Genomic DNA, 22,781 nt, shown 5'->3' with positions numbered 1-22,781 from the left:
TTCTGAGAACCATTGAACTTGTGTCTGATGGAAACCACTTCAAGCCGGGGCATGCAGCAGTGCCCCCAGCACCTATGGACTGGGTCCCTGAAGGGGGAAGGGAGAGCTGAGGGGGAGGAGACCTCTCATGGAGGACCCGGGTGGAACCCCTGAAGGAGAACCAGCCCCAGTGGAGCTGAGCTCAGAGAGCTGTTTTGGGGCGGGGGATGGGGAGATTACATACTGGAGCTGGGACTGTGGGGGACGTGGTAGAAGATGACCTTCTCCCTCAAAATCCCTTACTTCTTGGAGGAGTGGGGCCTTGGCAAGGGAGGGGTGCCATCTTGGGGGGCATTTGGGGCCCTGAGATCTCTAGCTATATAGGCTGGAGTGCACAAATCGGGAGCATGGGGGGACTGCCTGATGGCAGACGGGGAGAGGTGATCTTTCTGAGAAACTCTTCTATGGGAGACCAGCAGGGGAGGGGGACCAAGGCTGGGGAGTAACCCTGGAGATGGGAGCAGGGCTGGGGAGACTACGGGATGAGGATATGGAGTAGGGCTCTGGGGAGGGGGAGTTGGGGGACAGCAGAAGGGATCAGAGAGATTTCTGAGGGGAGAGGGAACTGTGGTGTGCAAAGGGGTCTGCATCCTGGAGGGCTTGAGCATATGCTGTAGGGGAGAGGGTTAATGCCTTCCCTTGGGAATGGGAATATGCCTCAACCAGGACAGAGACCCCTCTCTGGGAGAATCAGTCTCTCTGTGGGGAGAGGGGAGGTGATCCCTGTCCACATAGGGGGATCCTACTCCTCTGGGACTGGAGGGAATATAGGTCAAGGTGTATAAGGGGAATTACATCCTTGGCAGAGAAAAGGATCTCCCCCACCCCCACTCTCTGGGACTGGAGGGAACATAGGTCAAGGTGCATAAGGGGAATTGCATCCTTGGCAGAGAGAAGGATCTCTTCTCCCCACCCCAGCACATACTCCTTGTGGAGAAGGGAAAGATCTCTCTGGAGATAACCTAGGATATTCTCCCCACCTGTATGTTTCCAGAATAGGGTTTCAATCCCCTCCCCCCCAGCCCTTACATGGAGGAGCGAGTGCAGAGGGAGCCACTTTCTGGAGGTGGGGCTGATTTTATTCTCATTTCACATCACTTGGACAGTGGTACTGTACTGTCATTGGTTTCTGGTCACTTGCACTGGTCCTATGCAGAGAAGTATTTAAATCCTGCAGAGGAAATTTTAAATACAACCTCCAACAAAGTCTCTGAATAAAAACATTTAAATCTTTATTATATTGTCTGATTTTTTTTTTTTTGGTCAGGACTTAAAATTTGGCCCTAAACTGCTAGGTCGTGTCTCCAGTGTTAATTGAGCCTCCTTTATAGCTTGTCCTTGACCTGTTGAGATTTTGAACTGAATTTCCCCTGGCACATGGTAATTCTTCAGGTGGTTTCTGCGGTGCCTCTGGCTGTTTGTGATATTTTCCCTAATTGTGTTCTGCTGTAAGATAAATTAAAAATACGTAAAGATCAATATGTCTGCAGAGTCGGTTATCTTGAAATACTTATTAAATATGAGTGTTTCATAGCAATTAAAAATGCCTTGGTTTCCAGTCTTTGAGGATTTAAGTGTGTGAGGGAGAAGTGGTTTATGTTTTGTCCCACTGGATGGGAAATGTTCTTACAGACCCTTGGTTATGTGACTATTCATAACCTGTGCTGGGGGAGCCTTGTATCCACAATGGGCTTTCTGCTGTGTGACCCGAATATTTGTGCTTTGACTTTCCTTCGCCAAGAACACATTCATTCACTGGGTGAATTCTGCAGCTAGAGGATGTATTTAGAAAACAGTATTTATTGACTGAAGGAATATTTGTATGCGTTACAGGACCCTGAGTCTAAAATCCTTCACCTCCTTGTGCTCCCTGTGGAAAGCACTAAAGAGAATTGAATGTTTAAAATTATTGAAATAGGTTTCGAGGCTATGGGCTGGCTTTGGGGTTTGACCCTGGGAGCCAAGGATTTGCTGTTTGTCCAGGTTACTTGGGGGCAGATCCTCAGTTGGTATAAATTGTCCAGTGGAGCCAGGACAATTAACACCAGTTCAGGATTTGACCCCTAGTTTCTTTCACATGGCAACATGTGGTTTAGTGGTTTGAGCAGAGGCTTGTGAATCAGGACTTCTAGTGAGCTCTGCTCCAGCTCTTGAAAGGCCATGTAGTCTAATTGCTAGAGCAGAGGACTCAGTCAGGACTCCTGGGTTCTATTCCCATCTATTGGAGGGAATATAGAATAGTAGGCAGAGCAGAGAACTGGGACTTGGGATTCCCATGTCTGGCTCTGCCACTGACATAGTGTGTGTTCTTGGGACAAAACACTTTAATCTCTCCCAGTGTCTCTGTTGTAGCACTGGTGAAATAGGAGGGTCCCCAGTGCGAGAAAGCAAATATCAGATCTTACTTTTGTTAACTTAAGTGCATAAATTGGCACCCTAAAAAGTTAATTGTTCCTGATTGCATTTTGTCAGCATGGAGCAGAGGATCCTGTGTCTTTCACACTTAGCTGTGTTATTGCTGGATCCAACCCCTGGAAGTAATTCTAGTATTGCAGCACGTTGGAGGAGAAAACAATAAAACTGACTCCAGAAATAGCATTGATTTCCCTTCCTCTCCACAGAAGCGCAATGATGGGAGTGGGGTTCCCTGGAGCTCGGGAGGCACACATATGTACCAGGTGTGCTGTCGTTTGCTGATTTTGGGGCACACTGAATCCAGTGGTTTCTAGTTGGTTGACTTTGAATAAGTCATTCATTCCATTATAGTGTAACCAGCTCTTAAAGTTAAGTTCTGCAGAGGATCATCTGATGCTGCAGAGATAGTACTGGTAGAGATGGACTGTTTTCAAACTTGGGTGTCAAAGCTAACTCATACTTAAGCACAGGGGCTCTGGAATGCCATTTAAAGTGTATGTGTGAGGAACAATAGATCTGCACCCTGCATCAGCCTGACTTCTCTGCCCATGGATCCCTATCCCCACCCCTTCCAAATTTGACAGAGTGGTATTGTGACTTGGTGTGCAGGGTTGCAGTGCCACACAGTTTGGCCCAGCCAAAAAGTGGTTGAGCCATGGTCCGGGTGGCCCCCCTGCCCTCCTTCCCAAGCGCCACAGCCTGTGATTAGGCAAATAAATAGGGATCCTGAGACTGAATAGGAATTGTTGAGTGCTGATCATCCCTGAAAATTAGGCCATTCTTTTAGGTGCCTAATGCATCCGTGTTTGCAAATGCTTATATAGTGTTTCGCATCTTCAAAAGCACTAAAACTGTATGCTTCCGAGATGGGCTTCGTTTGGAACTCACATAAGCTGGGGCAAATTCCGTGCGATTTTGCTATAACAAAGCAAAGTAACATTCTTTTAGAGCATGCAACTGGGATGAGGTCTCTTGGGTCCTGTTCCCAGCTCTTCCACTTTCTTGCTGTGTGGTCTCGATCAAGAGGGACAAGGTGGGTGACGTAATATCTTTTATCGGGCCAACTTCTGTCCAATAAAACAGAAGTTGGTCCAGTAAAAAAAATTATTGCTTCACCCACCTTGGGCAGTCTCTAATATCCGGGGACTGACACAGCTACAACAGCACGGCATACATGTTCTTGATCACGTCATTTAACTTTTTTGTGCCTTGCCTTATCTATCTGTAAAATGGATATAAAATGTAAATAGAGTGGGTGCCATTTAAAACAGGATATCTAGCACGCTGGGTCATTAATTTTCTGCAGTGTTCCTCATTAAAGAAATAGGGAATTCCATAGTAAAGAGAAATACTGGGGTGTAGTATTCATCCATTCTTAGGTTGTAAGCTTTTTGGAGTCGGGACCATTATTTTGTTCTGTCTTTGTAGAGCAACTAGTGCAATTGGCTCCTAGGTGCTATCACAATAAAAATATTTTGTATGGCATCTCTGTGGGTCTGTGAGGGTTAATATCTGTAAACTACTTTGCAATCTGTGGGTAAGCATTATGCATGTCTGACGTTTCTCAACAGTGTCTAATTGTGTTTTCTATGCTTGTTATAAAGCACTTAACTGCATGATACCCTGATATGAATCTCCCCCTTGTAACTACTAGCTCAAAATGCTTGGTTTTGAAAGCTGACATTGCAGCATAATGACTGCAAAGTGTTTCTCTAATCTTCTTAGCATGTTGTCTGTTTGTGGGAGTTGAGGGCACTGAAAGCAGATAAAGAAAGCAAATTTAGTTCCTTGATTATCACCTTGAATGACAGTCATAAATAATCTTTTTAAAAAAATGTCTCTCACAGGTGTGCAAATCACTGGTTACAGCAAAGCTTGCTTGAGATGATCTAATAGTTATAGAAGGAGTCAAGTTTTAAGTATCAGTGAGCCATGTGTAGAAGAATTGCCTGGTGATTAAGTCATTGGCCAAAGCTAAATTCAGTTCATAGCTCTGCCACAGACAGGAACACTAGCAACTGGCTTACCAGATCCAACAGGTGGTCCATCTGTGCTGGTGTCCTGTCTCCAACAGTATGTCAAAGAAATATGCAAAATAGCTTGAAGTGCGCATTTTTTGAAAAATTTCCCTTGGAGTTTGGTTTATGCCCTGACACACAAGCGTTAAGAATAATTTAATCTCTTTCTCAGTTCCCTGACCATAATATGGGGATAATACTTTCCTGCCTCATAGTGTGTTGTATGGATGAATCTGTTAATGTTGGAGGTGCTCAGATACTGTGGTAATTTGGGGCTAGATGAGCGCTTAGAGAAAATATTTTGGGTGTTCTACTAATTGACTTTTCCAGTTATGCCTCTGGGATGTCAACAGCCAAATAAATTATTCATAATAGGTGAGAAATTAGCCATGTCTGCAGGTTATTTAAAGACCTGAGTAATACATTGGGGACTGTACCAACACCCTCTGGGCTTGGCTGGACCTATATATGTGGGTGCACACACGCTTCTCTTTTCTCAGTGCTGTCACATAAAAAGACTAGCTCCTCCTTGTTCGAATGAGATTAAACTCATCTCCTTGCTCTGAAGTCTAACTTTGTGCATGGACTTGAGGCACAAACAGCTGATTCTGCTTTGGAAAAGTACAGACACTGTCTCTAGAAAAACAAGGAGGCAGCTGTGTGTGCTGCTTTTTCAGTGTTTTACTGCTTGCCCAGAGGGCAAATTGCCAGAAAATCACCTTACGAAATGGTCAGCAGGCTGAGCTAGGCCGAACTCCCTTTCCCTGAGTGACTTTTCTGAGACCTGCAGGGCTCAGCTTTAGTGCTCAATACTGTGGTAGCAAGTGTTGTGGTGGTATATAGCTCAAGTACTTGAATTAACGTTCCCTGAATATACCTCACTTTCTCCTTGCAATTTTGTAATTCAGTCTTGGAAACTTTTTAAAAGTCTTCCTGTAATTTTAGCTGATGAGAAGCTGAAGAACATACTAGTGCTTTACAGATGCTTTACAGTGCTCAATTCCGGGCCTTTGAATGTATAAAACGAGTAAGAGGGATGCATGGTTTTGCGTTTTACCAAATTGATTCACCATTTTCTGCTCATTGGTTGCTGTTAGTCCTGTATCGCTTGAAAGACTCCTCCACTTGTAAGTCTGTATGCATAACTACTTGCACAGTGCATTAAGTCTTATTGTTTTACCTTCTTTGTTTCCTATAAGGATACAAAACCAAAATCCTTCTCAACACTAGCTGATTGACTTTCTTCCTCAACATAATTCACTGTTTGTATATTGCTGTGACAGTTTGTTTTTGTCTTTCTAGTAGTGTTTATAAATCCACTCTAATGAAGGGTTCTTGTGTTATGGGCTTTTCATCAACCATACAATTGAAAAGCTCTTGCATGTATCCATCTAAGCTGATGTAAAATTTCCATAGTATATTTAAACAAAATCCATGTGTGTGACTAATAGCACCTGAGACTACTGAAGCTGAAATAATTTATAGCTACTTTTCACCACTTGTTCAGCATTTTGCATTTCCTGCAGGTTGAAAAAATGAAAATATAAGTTGGTCAGTTTCCCTTGTGTTGAGTCAGTTTCGCTCTCTGGTTCTGGTATAGTAGGACAGTGCTGTGTTGGGGCTTCCGACACTGCAAGGAGGAAATGGTTATTTTGAAAACATAAAAGCTCTTGGAAAAACATATTTCATACTAGGATTGAAATGTTTATTTACAAAGCCTGAACCCTGAAAAACATATTTCATACTAGGATTGAAATGTTTATTTACAAAGCCTGAACCCTAGGTTGAACGCTAATTGTGTCCTGTTGAAACTAGCAATATTCTAGTACTTTGCTACCTCACTGTAATGCCTTACAGTAGTAATAAATGAAGAAGCTGGTGGGATGTGTCTCTTTGAGTATTTGTGTGGTGTCACGGGGTGTGGGATGTGCCCCAGCCTGTAAGTGGTCTCCTTGGAGTGACCCCTTTACTGTGCTGGGTCAAAAGGACCCACACAGATCTACAGAGTCAGGCCTGTGGACTCCAAGACTGGGTCTTTGACCCCAGCATTCCCTGTCTGTCTCTGTGGCTCCCTCGAGTGAATCCAGCCAAGCCAAACTCCAGCGGGAGGCTTGTACTGGGCCCGCACCGTGCTCTCTGGGAGTATTTACAGTGACACAGGCAGCCTTTTTCAGAACAAGGGAGTCATTGATGAGTCACCTGGCTACAGAATCCGAACGTCCTTTGGGTAGCACAGAGAGGCAGAAGTTATGCCATAGTCCACTCTGGTTAAACCAGTGCCCTGATGAGCCAGCCAAGCTGTGATGGACTCCACCTCTGGCTCTCGTCCCATGTTCCCCCCTTTATCTGCCCAGCTCCGGGCTCCTGAGTCCCTCCAAAAGGGTCACCCTTCCTCCAGTCACCGACATCTTGTTCTCCAGCTCAGTCCCTGGTCCAGCCTGCAGGGTCGGGGGTGGGAGTTGTTTCCGGTTGTTAGATGTTCAGTCCTGAGGGCATCTCCTTGTCTTGCTTGGGGTTCCTGCTGTTAGTGTTGAGTCCTTGGGGCAGTGGCACAGAGGAATGTTCAGGAGTCGCGGCAGGGCCCTGGTCAGCCCCCATGAAAAACCTGAGTGTCTCTGGATTAAGTTTAGAAGTGTGTGCAACAAGAGTGATGTAGTGGTGGGAGTCTGCTATAGACCACCGGACCAGGGGGATGAGGTAGATGAGGCTTTCTTCCGGCAGCTCACGGAAGCTACTAGATCGCATGCCCTGATTCTCATGGGTGACTTTAATTTTCCTGATATCTGCTGGGAGAGCAATACAGCGGTGCATAGACAATCCAGGAAGTTTTTGGAAAGCGTAGGGGACAATTTCCTGGCGCAAGTGCTAGAGGAGCCAACTAGGGGGGGCGCTTTTCTTGACCTGCTGCTCACAAACCGGGTAGAATTAGTGGGGGAAGCAAAAGTGGATGGGAATCTGGGAGGCAGTGACCATGAGTTGGTTGAGTTCAGGATCCTGACGCAGGGAAGAAAGGTAAGCAGCAGGATACGAACCCTGGACTTCAGGAAAGCAGACTTCGACTCCCTCAGGGAACGGATGACCAGGATCCCCTGGGGGACTAACTTGAAGGGGAAAGGAGTCCAGGAGAGCTGGCTGTATTTCAAGGAATCCCTGTTGAGGTTACAGGGACAAACCATCCCAATGAGTCGAAAGAATAGTAAATATGGCAGGCGACCAGCTTGGCTTAATGGTGAAATCCTAGCGGATCTTAAACATAAAAAAGAGGCTTACCAGAAGTGGAAGGTTGGACATATGACCAGGGAAGAGTATAAAAATATTGCTCGGGCATGTAGGAATGATATCAGGAGGGCCAAATCGCACCTGGAGCTGCAGCTAGCCAGAGATGTCAAGAGTAACAAGAAGGGTTTCTTCAGGTATGTTGGCAACAAGAAGAAAGCCAAGGAAAGTGTGGGCCCCTTACTGAATGAGGGAGGCAACCTAGTGACAGAGGATGTGGAAAAAGCTAATGTACTCAATGCTTTTTTTGCCTCTGTCTTCACTAACAAGGTCAGCTCCCAGACTGCTGCGCTGGGCATCACAAAATGGGGAAGAGATGGCCAGCCCTCTGTGGAGATAGAGGTGGTTAGGGACTATTTAGAAAAGCTGGACGTGCACAAGTCCATGGGGCCGGACGAGTTGCATCCGAGAGTGCTGACGGAATTGGCGGCTGTGATTGCAGAGCCATTGGCCATTATCTTTGAAAACTCGTGGCGAACGGGGGAAGTCCCGGATGACTGGAAAAAGGCTAATGTAGTGCCAATCTTTAAAAAAGGGAAGAAGGAGGATCCTGGGAACTACAGGCCAGTCAGCCTCACCTCAGTCCCTGGAAAAATCATGGAGCAGGTCCTCAAAGAATCAATCCTGAAGCACTTGCATGAGAGGAAAGTGATCAGGAACAGCCAGCATGGATTCACCAAGGGAAGGTCATGCCTGACTAATCTAATCGCCTTTTATGATGAGATTACTGGTTCTGTGGATGAAGGGAAAGCAGTGGATGTATTGTTTCTTGACTTTAGCAAAGCTTTTGACATGGTCTCCCACAGTATTCTTGTCAGCAAGTTAAGGAAGTATGGGCTGGATGAATGCACTATAAGGTGGGTAGAAAGCTGGCTAGATTGTCGGGCTCAACGGGTAGTAATCAATGGCTCCATGTCTAGTTGGCAGCCGGTGTCAAGTGGAGTGCCCCAGGGGTCGGTCCTGGGGCCGGTTTTGTACAATATCTTCATAAATGATCTGGAGGATGGTGTACATTGCACTCTCAGCAAATTTGCGGATGATACTAAACTGGGAGGAGTGGTAGCTACGCTGGAGGGGAGGGATAGGATACAGAAGGACCTAGACAAATTGGAGGATTGGGCCAAAAGAAATCTGATGAGGTTCAATAAGGATAAGTGCAGGGTCCTGCACTTAGGACGGAAGAATCCAATGCACAGCTACAGACTAGGGACCGAACGGCTAGGCAGCAGTTCTGCGGAAAAGGACCTAGGGGTGACAGTGGACGAGAAGCTGGATATGAGTCAGCAGTGTGCCCTTGTTGCCAAGAAGGCCAATGGCATTTTGGGATGTATAAGTAGGGGCATAGCGAGCAGATCGAGGGATGTGATCGTTCCCCTCTATTCGACATTGGTGAGGCCTCATCTGGAGTACTGTGTCCAGTTTTGGGCCCCACACTACAAGAAGGATGTGGATAAATTGGAGAGAGTCCAGTGAAGGGCAACAAAAATGATTAGGGGACTGGAACACATGAGTTATGAGGAGAGGCTGAGGGAGCTGGGATTGTTTAGCCTGCAGAAGAGAAGAATGAGGGGGGATTTGATAGCTGCTTTCAACTACCTGAAAGGGGGTTCCAAAGAGGATGGCTCTAGACTGTTCTCAATGGTAGCAGATGAAAGAACGAGGAGTAATGATCTCAAGTTGCAGTGGGGGAGGTTTAGATTGGATATTTGGAAAAACTTTTTCACTAAGAGGGTGGTGAAACACTGGAATGCGTTACCTAGGGAGGTGGTAGAATCTCCTTCCTTAGAGGTTTTTAAGGTCAGGCTTGACAAAGCCCTGGCTGGGATGATTTAACTGGGAATTGGTCCTGCTTCGAGCAGGGGGTTGGACTAGATGACCTTCTGGGGTCCCTTCCAACCCTTATATTCTATGATTCATGGGCGAGCGGGGAGAGCTGTACCCAGCCCTGCCCCGGCTCCCCCGGCCACTGTCCCTGCCACAGCCCTGGTGCCCAGCTGCGGCTCTGGCCCTAGCTTCAGCCCCCAACCATGGCTCTGGCCCCGTCCGCAGCCCTGGCTGCCAACCACAGCTCAGGGAGGGGCATGGATGGGGTAAGGGTGGGATGCAAGGTAAAATGTTCAGGGATCACTGTGTTAGGGCATCTTTGTCTTGCTGGACCCTCTGTTGATTTGGATTGGTTTGAGCCAGTTCTTTTCCGACTTCATTCATTCCCCCAGACAGTGAGGTGATGCACACCCCTCCTGCACTGTCCCAGGAGCAGGGTTAACCCTTTTGCACCCACTGGGTAGCAATGCAATGTACAGAGGGAAACTGAGGCATGCCTAGGATTCATAAAAATATTACAGAAAATACCCTCTTTGTCACATGTGGCAAGAGCCTTATAAGTGTTACAAGATTTGTTGGGAGAGTTGTGATGGAACTGAAAGTGGCGATGAGATACAGTGCTATCAGAAAGATCAGCAGCAATCGGCAAGATGTTCTCCGGTTTGTACTCTCTCTTTGGAGTTCTTCTCAGAACCCAATTTTCACTTTCTGACCAAATGAGGAGAATACTATATGAAAGGCACTGAGCCTAAAGGCTGTGTCTACATGTCAGTATAACTAATGTCACTCAGGGGTGTGAATAAATCAGCACTTTGAGTGACATAAGTTAAACTTCTCCTGCCGACATAGCTCCTGCCACTTGCGGGGGCTGGAGTCGTTAAGACGACAGCAGAGCTCTTTCCCATTGGCTTAGAGTGGCGACATGAGAGAGCTTAGAGTGGCGCAGCTGCATTGGTGGATGCGCTGCTGTAAACTCTCTACTGTAGCCATGCCCTAAGATTTTATCTACACTACAAATGTTATGCTGGTATAAGTATCCTGCCATAGCCCCCTAGTGTAGACACAGCTTCTGCTGATGGAAGGAGTTCTTCTGTCAGCATAATAATACCACTTCCCCAAATGACATTATTTATGCTGACAGAGGCAGATTTCTGTTGGCATAACTGTGTCTACACTGAGGATTTTGCCAGCATAACTGTGTTGGCTGGGGGTGTCGTTTGTTTCACACCCTGACTCATATAGCTATGCTGACAAATTCTGTAGTGTTGACCTGGACTAAATGATATTCTGTCCTTATTGGTGCGATTCTTTGTTTGCTTGTATAAGCTGAAAGAAAGTAATTGCTGTTCAGTTTCCAGAACTGATACCAAGCTTTATTTCTGAAGTGGCCAAAAATACTTACCCCCTTTAGTAAGACAGAGTATTTTTCCTTTGCCTAGTTAATTCTTACTCATCTTATAGCAACATTCGTTTTTTAAAGCCTTTGGAAATGTTAGCACGAGTTTTTGTGTGTACTTCAAAACCTTTCTCACTAGCATTACTTTAAAGTCTTTTTATTGCTTCCTAAACAGAAGAATGGGAACTATATCGTACACTAGTGTTGAGCCTGTTAATACACATGGAGCTGTTAGAACTTCCTTAAAATGGCATGACAAGCTTGTGTGAAAACAATTACTAAATGATCCAGGCTCTTTTCTCAGTGTGAGGAATATATCAGCAGTGGTAAAGTCAGTGGACTTCAGTTTGCTTATGCTGTCTCTACTGAATGGGTATTTATCGTACTCAAAGAATGTTAAAACTAGGACTTGATTTTGAGCTGGAAAAGAGAAAGGTCAGCATACAAGTGTTTCCCTTTGTTAGGAGCATACTAGAGATGGGAAATACTGATTAGGTTCTAACTGAATTGCCAGGGCAGGGATATGTTCTGTTTTTGTTCTCCAGTGCTCTCTCCAGCCTCGTTCTCACGGTCTCAAGTCATGAGGTTTCCACTTAGGCCAGGTCTACACTAAAAAATTAGGTCGACTGAGCTGCGTTACTCAAAAAAAAATCTACGCCCCTGAGCATTGTAGTTAAACCAACCTAACCCTGGGTGTAGACAATGCTGGGGCGATGGAAGAATTCTTCTGTTGACCTAGCTACTACCTCTCGGGGAGGTGGATTAACTACAGTGGTCGGAGCACCCTTTGCATTGCTGTATTGAGTGTCTACACGAGTGGTTCTCAACCTGTTTACCATTGTGGGCAGCTCTATCTGGGTTATGTGGGCCGCGACCACACAATATATATACACCTGTATGGCCCTGAGGATGTCACGTGGGCCGCAGCTGTGTGCTGATTGGGCCGCAACCCACGGGTCAAGAACCACCGCTCTATACTGAAGCGCTACAGTGGAGCAGCTGTTGTACTGTGGTTTTCCTAGTGAAGACATAGCCTAAGGCCATGTCTACATGTACAATGCTGCTGTAGCTCTCCAGTCGGCATAAAAAACCCACCTCCGCAAACGGCAGAAGCTACGTTGGCGTGAGAAGCTCTCCTGCAGAGGTAGCGCTGTGCACACCAACGCTTATGTCGGTGTAACTTATGTCACTCGGGGGGTGGTTTGTTCATGCTGAGCGACATAAATTATGCCAACATAGGCTGTAGTGTAGACGTAGCCTTAGAGACTATTCCACTGTCTGAAACATTACTGTTTAGATGGTGAGCTCTTTGGGGTAGAGCCATGTATGTGTTACTGGTGTGGGGCTTTACACAGGGAAAATAGTCAAGCCGATAAGAGAGACTCTCTCTCCATTTCCCCAGGAATTTCAGGGTTTTATGCCTTGTTGTCAAAGATGAAATTGCAGAAGTATCATCAAAAAGAAAAGGAGGACTTGTGGCACCTTAGAGACTAACAAATTTATTTGAGCATGAGCTTTCGTGAGCTACAGCTCACTTCATAGGATGTATCATCTTTATCCTAGGATTGAGCTGCAGGCAGACTGGATGGTTGAACAAGTCTCTTCCAGCCCTAATTCCTATGGTGAGGAAGGACCTGCTAATGTAACAATACCCAGGGATAAAAGTTAGGGCTGTCGATTAATTGCAGTTAACTTGCACAATTAACTCCAAAAAAATTAATCACAGCTTTAATCGCACTGTTAAACAATAGAATACCAATTGAAATTTATTAAATATTTTGGATGTTTTTCTACATTTTCATATATATTGTTTTCTGTGTTGTAATTGAAATCAAAGTGTGTATTTTTTATTACAAATATTTGCACTGTAAAAATGGTCAACAAAAGAAATAGCATTTCTCAATTCACCTCCTACGAGTACTGTAGTGCAATCTCTTTGTCATGAAAGTGCAACTTACAAATGTAGATTTTGTTGTTAATAACTGTACTCAAAAACAAAATAATGTAAAACTTCATGGCCTACAAGTCCACTCAGTCCTATTTCTTGTTCAGCCAATCGCTAAGACAAACAAGTTTGTTTGTGTTTACAGGAGATAATTCTGTCCTCTTCTTACTTACAGTGTCACCAGAAAGTGAGAACAGGCATTTGCATGTCACTTTTGAGGCTGGCATTGCAAGGTATTTATGTGCTAGATATGCTAAACATTTGTATGCCCCTTCATGTTTCGGCCATCATTCCAGAGGACATGCTTCTATGCTGATGACGCTTGTTAAAAAAATAATGCGTTAATTAAATTTGTGACTGAACTCCTTGGGGCTCTGTTTTACCTGCATTCTGACATATACTTCATGTTATCGGATGATGACCCAGCACATATTGTTCATTTTAAGAACACTTTTTCACTGCAGATTTCACAAAATGCAAAGAAGGTACCAATGTGAGATTTCTAAAGATAGCTACAACACTCGACCCAAGGTTTACAAATCTGAAGTGCCTTCCAAAATCTGAGAGGAACAAGGTGTAGAGCATGCTTTCTGAAGTCTTAAAAGAGCAACACTCCAATGTGGAAACTATGGAACCCGAACCACCAAAAGAGAAAATCAACCTTGTGGTGGTGGCATCTGACTTAGATAATGAAAATGAACATGTGTCAGTTTACACTGCTTTGGATTCTTGTCGAGCAGAACCCATCATCAGCATGGATGTATGTGCCCTGGAATGGTGGTTGAAGCAGGAAGGGACATAGGAATCTTTAGTGCATCTGGCACGTAAATATCTTGCGATTCTGGCTACAACAGTGCCATGAGAACACCTGTTCTCACTTTCAGGTGACATTGTAAACAAGAACCAGGCAGCATTATCTCCTGCAAATGTAAACAAACTTGTTTGAGCAATTGGCTTAACAAGAAGTAGGACTGAGAGGACTTGCAGGCTCTAAAGTTGTATATTTTATTTTTGAATGGATTTTTTTGTACATAATTCTACATTTGTAAGTTCAACTTCATGATAAAGAGATTTCACTTCAGTACTTGTATTAGGTGAAATGAAAAATACTATTTCTGTTTTTTACAGTGCAAATACTTGTAATCAAAAATAAATATAAAGTGAGCACTGTACATTTTGTGTTCTGTGTTGTAAATGAAATCAATATATTTGAAAATGTAGAAAACATCCAAAAATATTTAAATAAATGGTGTTCTATTATTATTTAACAGTGCGATTAATCTTGAATAATTTTTTTAATTGCTTGACAGCCCTAATAAAAATTCATCTGAGATGGCAATCTGCTTACGAGATCCAGGTTGGCTTACCCTGCACAACCCTTTGTGAAGTGCCTAGTTCCTGGTGGACCACTTGCCACTAGGCCTTCATCAGGTCAAAATAACGTTTTTGAAAAGGATTTGTGCTTTTACTTCTCAGCGGTGCTTCTTTAGAGCTGTTTATTGTTTGAAATTCTTTGAAGGGCAGAGACCAGTTATGAAGTTGAATCTGTAGGATTCAGTAGAGGTGAAGACTTGAATTTTCGCTACATCCTCTCCCCCAACCTACTTGAAATTTTGAAAGTTACTTCCTTTCTCTCATCTGTTTGGGTTGTGTCAGCTCTTAGAGGCAGGGCTGTCACTGCTTATGCAGCGCCCTGCATCCTGGGGCCCCAGTATTGGCACCTCTAGGTGCTACTACTAAAATCTGATGCTGTAAGCCTGTATTGTGCTGTCTAGTAGGTGAATTGTGCCATACAATTGAAGTCCTTACCTCACAGTGGTAGATGTTTGAGGATAGGAACTGGTACAGTCCACAGCAGACTATTGAGATCTTTATTGGTAGAACAGATCAGTTAGTGAAGGAGGGTGCTCAGTGAATGTTTAGTCAGTTGTGTCTCAACTTCACAGTGGCCTTTGGAAGGGGAAAGTCAGGACTCCAGCTTGGGTAAGAGTGTGAGGGGTGTAGGAGGAGAGAGGTGCAAATGATTGAGTTTCTGTTTCAGAGGCTGATGCAGCAGTTGTGGGGAAAGGCCTGTTACATTGCTACAGGGTGATTCATCTTCATGTCCAGCAGAGGCCTCTCCTGAGGAGGCTGCTGATCTATATGGTTACTGTCCTTGTCATGGGATCTTTGTTATCTATAGTGTCAAGAGTATTACTCTTTCCACCCCACAGTTAGCAAACTGCTCCCATTATTGTAATAAAAGAACGTTGTATGACTGGACTCCTGACTCTGCACTTAAAAGCAAATCTATTAGCGGGCAGAGATTTTAGTGAGAAGGACTGGTGTTAAGGGGCAGGTAGTGAGTGTGATTGGCTTGCTAGTGATTCACTGAATTTTATGGGACTCTTAATACTTCTTGACAGACAAACCTACTTGGAAGAATTCTGAATCTCAGATAGAGTCAGAATCATACATGCTCCAAGTCAGGTGTCAAGAACAGAAAGAGGTGAGGGAGTGGGCTGGGGAAGAGTCCTCTGTTAACAGAGGTGGACGATACATGAAATCATGGTGAGAGTAACAGTTCTGCTGGTTCGGCTCCTTAGAAAGAGGTCACTTTTAAAACCTACACATATTTTGGTCCCTGGAACATTCTCCTCCAGTAGTGGGATGGTTGGGACTTGTTGGGTGAAAGGTGCACACAGGTGAGAAGGCAGCTTTTAGAGTTAGTCTTTTGTTGACATTTTGCTCTCCACTAGGGGAGGACAAAGTTGATTTCAAACTTTTTCCCTCAGGCTGGATTGATTTTAAATCACGATGTGGAAAGCTGCCGTTTAAAATCTTCAATTTTAATCAACTTTCACCTTTGTATCTGAGTTATTTTCTAAAGAAAGGTACACTCACATTTGAAACATGTTGATTATTGCTAAACAGAGCCTTCACACTAGATTTGGTACATCTTTTTTAGGTGGGTACACTATAATGATATGCATTTATTTAAGCAATTATGTAGCTTAATATTTTCAGCTTCTTAATTGTGCATATTTAGTATGTTAGAAAATGAATGCTGTATTGCTTATTTACTACCATTGTACCCTATTTATAAAGCTTGACCGTAAAAGTTAGATTTCCCCTCGCCCCCCGTTTCTTTCTTTATATAGAAAAGCAGCCTTTAACTGAGTTTTTGATAGAGGATCATGGATTCAGCATATTTATTTTTTTTATTTAAATGTTTTAGGAGTTTATAACAAGCTTAGTCCTCAACATATTTTGTATTAAATTCAGATTTCGTTTTAAACAGTTTTTAATGAAAAATTTATAATCTAAATAACCAAATCAAAAAATCTGATTTAAATAAAAACTGATCCCCCTCCCCCAAAATAACTGATTTTTATCCACACAGTTTAAGTGTTCTGGGATAGTTTTAGCATTTCTCTTGAGATGGTTTAGGAGAATGAAATCCTCAAACGTTTTCTAAAGAGATTTATAAATGTAAAAACTTTTAAAACCAGAAATACTGTAAACCTTGGAAATATCCCTTTTTAAGCATAGCGATGTGGGGAAATCCTACCTTATCAAAAATATCTATGTCCAGAGGCACTGACTTCACCAGTTCCCGGGAGCTGCTCGACTCCCGCCCCCGTCCTGCCTCTTCCTGCTCCCTTCCCCACCTCTTCCTGTCCCCACCCGTCCCCTTCCCTCCCAGTGCCTCCTGCATGCCGCTGAACAGCTGATTGTGGGAGGCACTTGGAGGGAGGGGGGAGGAGCTTCTCGATGCCCCAGTGGGCACAAGGGATGCAGGGGGGCAGGAGGAGGAGTTGATCCGTGGGTGCTCCAGCCATGGAGTCAGTGCCTAGGTCAGTGTCCCCCAAGGCCCCATTTACACTAGGAAAACCATGTATCGCAAATGGCTCCCTCTAGCAGGATGCCTTGCCCAGGGGCTGGCGAGCCTTGTCATGGCAGATCATTTTGGTTCTCCAGCTCATTGGTAGTGAATGCTACCAATGCTTCCTCGTTAAGGGTTCCACCTTGGGGCTCCGTACAACTTTGCGTCTTGCATCGAGACATCTCAGATTGGATAGGAGCCGACTAGTTCTCCTCTGGGACAGGGCGAGTCTGCTGGAAGGCAAGGGGAACTTAGTATCATTCTTACAACGTCCAGACAAGGGTGGAAGTAAAACCAAAACAAAATGCACTCATGTCCAAAAAATCCTCTAGTGTCCAATTGTCTTAGGAACCAGTGTGTTTAAATTCTGGAAAACCAAACAGTTCTATCACTGAGTAAATATTACGTAGTTTGGCTAAGCTTATCTCGCCCTTCTGGAGGCTTCTGATTTGTCCGTGCCATATTATCAGGGATCCTAGAAATCCATTTGCCACAGAAAATTGTGGAATTTTCGTTTTTACAGAAAATCTTTAGTTTTTACATTTTGTGAAAAAATATAGAGTAGAACCCCGTTTATCTGCGCTCCATTATCCGCTTCTCTGTATTAACAGAACCGCCAGCCCGGAGCGTTAGTTGTCAGCCCTAGCCCCGCTGCTTTCAGCCCTGGCCAGCTGGTGGTTCGGTTAATACAGAGAGCGGGATAATGGAGGCTCGGATAAACTGGGTTCTACTGTACATCAGTAAAACGTCGTGTTCAACTGATACCTGTATATATTGTGGCTAGGGAAACTAAAGTTCCGCGTTTCATTGTAATCACGGAAAAATGCTGTTTTTTTTTTTTTTTTTAAATCAGAGAATTTTGGTTTTTATATCATAGAAAACTAGTATCCCTGGTTATGAAGTACCGTTCCCCTTCTTTGGCTTGGAGGTGATTACTCCTGGCTGAGTTGCTATGGTGACTTTATTGCGCAGGTGCTAGGCCTCTGGCCCCTGTGATATTGCACAGCTCCCTTCAGCGCCTTTGTACTGCCGAGCTGGGGCCTAGTGCAGTGGAGCAGCAGCAGGACTGCCACTGAAATCGTGTCTGGGCTTATAAAGAAGCCTGTTGGGTTGATATTTTAAGTGACTGGGTGGCGGGGGGGGCTTCACAGACAGTTACTTTTGTGCAAATGAAATGATACATTGCAGTAGTTAGCGACAGGACTTGGAGGTGAGGCCCCGGGTTCCGTTCCCAGCTCTGGGAGGAAGTGTGGTTCTAGAAGGGAACTGGGGCAGTCTGTATCCAGTTGCACAAGGAAGCAGCCATTTTCAGATCAGCCTGGAAGCAGGCATGGTTAAGCAAGCTCTAGAAATTGTGAGTGAGGAGAGGAGGGCGGTTGATTATGTTTCTTGCTCGCATGACCTCCGTCAGGAGAGAGACGGGGGTGGCTCTGGTGACTGGGAATGAGTATTGAGTTTTTTCTTCTAGGGTCCTAGATCGTATCCAGCTCAGGTTGTGAGTGACTAAAAACTGTTTCCATCTTGTAGCCCTTGTGAAATGAATCTGGTGGATCTCAGTCCAGTCCCTATTGTATAGTCGTCCATATTATCAAAACCACCATCACAACTGGCAATCCGTGGCAGTCTCTCCGGGAAACCCGGGATTGAATGGGCCACAGTAACTGAATTCTCTCCTCCGCCCAACTCCCCCTCCCCATTTCAGGTCTGGATTGAAGCACAGAGGCGGCAGACAGTGTGAGGAAAACATGACCTGCGGCCCCTTGTGCTGAACCTGGTCTATGGACAAACAGATGGCGTCAGTCTCTCGGGCTGTCCATTGCTGCACTGTTTAACAACACTAACTTCACACTGAAGGAAACAGTTCTTGGATAGCAAGATTTGCAGATGACACTAAACTGGGAGGAGAGGTAGATACGCTGGAGGGTAGGGATAAGATACAGAGGGATCTAGACAAATTAGAGGATTGGGCCAAAAGAAATCTGATGAGGTTCAACAAGGACAAGTGCAGAGTCCTGCACTTAGGACGGAAGAATCCAATGCACCGCTACAGACTAGGGACCGAATGGCTCGGCAGCAGTTCTGCAGAAAAGGACCTAGGGGTTACAGTGGACGAGAAACTGGATATGAGTCAACACTGTGCCCTTGTTGCCAAGAAGGCCAATGGCATTTTGGGCTGTATATGTAGGGGCATTGCCAGCAGATCAAGGGACGTGATCGTTCCCCTCTATTCGACATTGGTGAGGCCTCATCTGGAGTACTGTGTCCAGTTTTGGGCCCCACACTACAAGAAGGATGTGGAAAAAATTGGAAAGCGTCCAGCGGAGGGCATCAAAAATTATTAGGGGACTGGAACACACGACTTATGAGGAGAGGCTGAGGGAACTGGGATTGTTTAGTCTGTGGAAGAGAAGAATGAGGGGGGATTTGATAGCTGCTTTCAACTACCTGAAAGGGGGTTCTAAAGAGGATGGATCTAGACTGTTCTCAACGGTAGCTGATGACAGAACAAGGAGTAATGGTCTCAAGTTGCAGTGGGGGAGGTTTAGGTTGGATATTAGGAAAAACTTTTTCACTAGGAAGGTGGTGAAACACTGGAATGCGTTACCTAGGGAGGTGGTGGAATCTCCTTCCTTAGATATTTTTAAGGTCAGGCTTGACAAAGCCCTGGCTGGGATGATTTAGTTGGGGATTGATCCTGCTTTGAGGAGGGGGTTGGACTAGATGACCTCCTGAGGTCCCTTCCAACCCTGATATTCTATGATTGCTGTCTCATGAATAGGGCACTACCAAATTCATGGTAGATTTTGGTCGATTTCACAGTCATAGGATTTTTAAAATCATAAATTTCATGGTTTCAGATATTTAAACTTGAAATTTCAGAGTTGTAACCGTGGGAGTCCCAACCCAAAAGGGGATCATGGGGGCTATTGTGCGGGGGGGTCGCGGTGTTGCCACCTTTGGTGCTGTGCTGTTGCTGGCAGCAGCGCTGCCTTCAGAGCTGGGAGGCTGGCCAGCTTCTGCTCTCCAGCTGCCCAGCTCTGAAGGCAGCACAGAGAGGTGCAATACCGTGATATCCCCCCACCCCCTCACAACCACCTTTTGGGTTGGGACCCCCAGTTTGAGAAATGCTGGTCTCCCCTGTGAAATTTGTATAGTATAGGTTTAAAAGACCAGGTTTCACAGGGGAGTCCAGATTTCATGGTCTGTGATGCATTTTTCACGGCCGTAAATTTGGTGGGGTCCTACTCATGAAATAAGTATCTTGGGGTTTCACAGACCCAGTGTAATTCTGTACAATTCCCATGCAGGGTAAACTTGAAGCACGTGAACTTCAGTTGAATGGAACAAATGAGAGACGTCAAGAATGATGTTCAAAAACCAGTCGGAGAACACTTCAGTCTCTCTGGTCATTCGATTACAGACCTAAAAGTCGCAATTCTTCGACAAAAAAAACTTCAAAAACAGACTCCAACGAGAGACTGCTGAATTGGAATTAATTTGCAAACTGGACACCATTAAATTAGGCTTGAATTAAAGACTGGGAGTGGATGTGTCATTACATTCCCCCTCTGCTGTTCCTCACACGTTCTTGTCAACTGCTGGAAATGGCTTGATTATCACTACAAAAGGTTTTTTTCCTCTCCTGCTGGCAATAGCTCACCTTACCTGATCACTCTCATTACAGTGTGTATGGTAACACCCATTGTTTCATGTTCTTTGTGTATATAAATCTCCCCACTGTATTTTCCACATCCGATGAAGTGAGCTGTAGCTCACAAAAGTTATGCTCAAATAAATTTGTTAGCCCCTAAGGTGCCACAAGTACTCCTTTTCTCATTTTTATTGTGGCACTAAATTTCAGTGACGGACAGCTTGGTTCAGTTGACAGATATGGCTGCATTATAATATCCAGAATGCGAATTTAAAGGGAGCCATACACACTCTAATCCTGTGGCAGGAGGTGATCCGTGATGAGGGACTGTAGGACACCTCTTAGATAGCTATCTGTCTTAGGTACTTACCCGGCCCTCATTGCTAGGAGCCCAGTGCCTCCCATTCTTTAATGCAGTGGTTCTCACACTATTTACTATTGTGGGCCACATATGCAGCTCTGAATGTGTTATGTGGGCTGCATCCACACAATATATATCCTACAGTAACTCCTCACTGTCCTGGTTAATGTTAAGAATGTGCTCGTTTAAGGTTGCACAATACTCCCTCATAACATTGTTTGGCAGCCACCTGCTTTGTCCACTGCTTGCAGGAAAAGCAGCCTGTTGGAGCAAGCTGGTGGGGGGCATGGAACTAGGGTGGGCCGGCAGCCCCCCTACTAGCTCCCCTAAGTTCCCTGTGCACAGCCCAGCAGGTTATCAATTGCCGGCAGTTCAGATGTCCCTCCCCCTTCTGCTGTGTGCTGTTCCTGCCCTCTGCCTTGGAGCTGCTCCTGGGCGCCGCCTCCTTGCTGTGCAGGGGGTGGGAGAAGGGGTGTTGATGTCAGGGTATCCATGCCCCCACTTCTGTACCGCATCTCCACGGAGCAGGAGGGGATATGACAGGGCTCAGGACAGAGGGAGCTTGCTGGCAGCAGCTGCTGTCTCAGCTTGCTGATCTTCTTAAAAAGGCAGTGTACTTAGAGTGTGGCCAGCATACTTAAAGGGGCAATGTGTGTCTGTCTCTCTCTCACTCACACATGCTGTGTGTCTGTCTGTCTCTCTTTCTCTCTCAGACACGCACATGGTGTGTGTGCCTGTCTCATGGACCCTCCCCACCCCCGGTACTTTGGAAAGTGGAGGGAGTGGTGTGCTTTAATGGGATAGCATGGGTGGTTCATCACGTTCAGTTTCTGCAGGGAATGTTTGAAGCCACTGCCATGGGTCTGTTGTGTCTCCTCCCTCCATTCATGTTGCCTTGTACAACATTTACAACAATGTGTTAACCCTTGGGGGCTTAGCCAGGTGCTAGTTCGTCATTTAGCAGTAAGGCATTCCCTGGGAAATATTCCACCCTCTGACTCCACCACTTCAACCAAGCTTCACAATCATCATTGCTGTGTACAGTATTCAATTGTTTGTTTAAAACTTTATAGTGTGTGTGTGTGTATGTATGTATGTGTGTATATATATATATATATATATATATATATATATATATATATATATATATACATACACACACATATATTTATCCCCTCTTCCCCCCCAGAACCTAACCCCCTCCCTGTTTACATTAATTCTTATGGGGAATTGGATTCGCTTAATATCGTTTCGCTTAAAGTAGCATTTTTTCAGGAACATAATGACAACATTAAGCGAGGAGTTACTGTACCTGTATGGCCCTGAGGAGGTCACATGAGCCGCAGCTGTGTGCTGATTGGGTCGCCGATTGAGAACCACTGCTTTCATGTTTTTATCCACACAGCCACCTCTGTGAGGTAGAACCCTGCTCTTATCCCCACTTTACAGTTGGGGAACTGAGTCACAGTGAGACTAAGGGCTAGTCTACACTAGAAGCACTACAGCGGTGCAGCTGCACCACTGTAATGCATCTGGTGAAGATGCTCTATGCCGATGGGAGGGAGCTCTCCTGTTGGCATAATAAAACCACCTCTGCAAGAGGCAGTAGCTATGTTGATGGGGGAGAGAGAGCACTGTCTGCACTGGCATTTAGGTCAGTGAAACATATTGCTTATTCACACTCCTGAGTGACATCAGTGGTAGTGTGTACAAGCCCTAAGTACCTGGCCCAAGATCACACAGGACATCTGTGGTAGAGCAGGGAATTGAGCCCATGTCCCAGGCTAGTATCCGCACCGTTGTACACAAAGTAATGCCACCTTCCTCAGGTGCTCAAAGCGTTTGAGCTTTCATTGTTCTGCAAACTCCTCTAAGCCCAGAAGAACCTGAAGGCAGTGTGTGGGGAAGGTTCACTTTCGCCTTTTAAAACGATACGGAAACCCTGGCTGCATAGAGCTTTGAACAGAATTTTAATGACCACGCTTAATAC

The 22,781-nt window shown here is 45.1% G+C and overlaps 1 protein-coding gene across 4 annotated transcripts in view; it reads left to right on the top strand.

The window, feature by feature from the left end:
- SNX27 (sorting nexin 27) overlaps positions 1–22,781 on the top strand; it is a 64,051-nt gene that overhangs the window by 935 nt on the left and 40,335 nt on the right. The gene's annotated exons all lie outside the window — the stretch shown is intronic.

Source organism: Caretta caretta, chromosome 24 (genome assembly GCF_965140235.1).
Source record: "Caretta caretta isolate rCarCar2 chromosome 24, rCarCar1.hap1, whole genome shotgun sequence".
Classification (NCBI taxonomy): Eukaryota; Metazoa; Chordata; order Testudines; family Cheloniidae; genus Caretta; species Caretta caretta.
This window is presented reverse-complemented; position numbering and strand designations above follow the sequence as displayed.